The following is a 1,664-nucleotide window of genomic DNA, read 5'->3' on the forward strand; positions in this document are numbered from 1 at the left end:
AAAGAAAGAAAGAAAGAAAGAAAGAAAGAAAGAAAGAAAGAAAGAAAAAGACTCAATTTAATAAGATCAGGAGGGCAAGAGGAGAGAAATGAACACTGGGTATTATATAAGACTGATGAATCACAGACCTGTACCCCTAAAAAAAATAATGTATTATATGTTAATTAATTGAATTTAAATTAAAAAATATATAAAAATCAAAGAATTATAAAAGAATATCATGAACAATTATATGCTAATAAATTAGATAATAGATTAAATAGACAAATTCCCTGAAAGACATAAACTATCAAAACCAAGTAAAAAAGAAATAGTATATCTGATTTGACCTATAACATGTAAAGATACTGATTTGGTAATCAAAAACTTACTATAAAGAAAATCAAGAAAATCTTAGTACTAGGTGACTTCACATTTAAAGACTTAATATCAGGGGTCTGATATTAAGTCTGCTTGTCCCTCTGCCCCTCCCCCCTGCTCGTGCGCTGCACTCTCTCGCTCTCTCGCTCAAATAAATAAATAAAATCTTAAAAAAGAAAAAAGAATGAACACCAATCCTGCACAAACAATTAAAAAAAAAGGAGAGAAGCGATCATTTCCTAGGATGAGCTGGTCCTAAAATTCATATGGAATTGCAAGGGTCCAAAAACAGACAAAAATCCTTGAAAAGGGAAAACAAAATTGGAGCGTTCACAATCCTGATTTTAAAACTTCCTACACAGCTACATAGATCAAGATTCTGTGGTACTCAGATAAGAACATGTATATAGAATAACAGAATAGAACGGAGAATCCAGATATCAACCATACATTTATGGTCAATTTATTTTTGACAAGGTTGTCAATTAAATAAAGAACGGTGCTATTACCGACACATGGCGCTGAGACAACTGGGTATCAACATACAAAAAAAATAATTTTACCTCTATTTTTACCATACAATACAGTTTTTGGATTAAAAATTAGATTTAAAATGACCTAAATGTAAGCACTACATCTATAAAACTCATAGAAGGAATTATAGATATAAATTTTCATGACATTGAATTAGGTAATGGTTCTTTAGGTAGAACACCAAAATACAAGCAACCAAAGAAAAAGTAGATAAATCGGACTTAATCAAAATTTAAAATTTTGTGTTTTATTTTTTTCTTTTTAAAAAGATTTTATTTATTTATTTGAGAGGGAGAGAGAGAACAGGGAGAGGGAGAATGCCCCTAAAATTTTGTGTTTTAAAAGATAACATCAGGAGAGTGAAAAGACAACTTACAGAGCCGGAGAAATTTAAGCAAATCATATATCTGATAAGGGTCTAGTAACCAGAATATGTAAAGAGCTCTTATAACTCACCAATAAATATAACAAATACCCTATGATTTCACTTATATGAGGAATCTAAAAACTGAAACAATTGAACAAAGAAACAAGCAAACAAAAAAACACTCTTAAATACAGAGAACAAACTAGTGGTTGCCAGAGGGGAGGTGTGAAATAGGTGAAAGGATTAAGAGGTACAAACTTCCAGTTAGAAAATAAATAATTCATAGAAATGAAAAGTACAGATAGGAAATATAGTCAATAATATTGTAATAATGTTGTTTGATGACAGTAACTAGACTTATTGTGGTGAGCACTGAGTAATGTACGGAATTGTTAAATCAATA

This window comes from Neomonachus schauinslandi, chromosome 8 (genome assembly GCF_002201575.2).
Source record: "Neomonachus schauinslandi chromosome 8, ASM220157v2, whole genome shotgun sequence".
NCBI classification, from domain to species: Eukaryota; Metazoa; Chordata; class Mammalia; order Carnivora; family Phocidae; genus Neomonachus; species Neomonachus schauinslandi.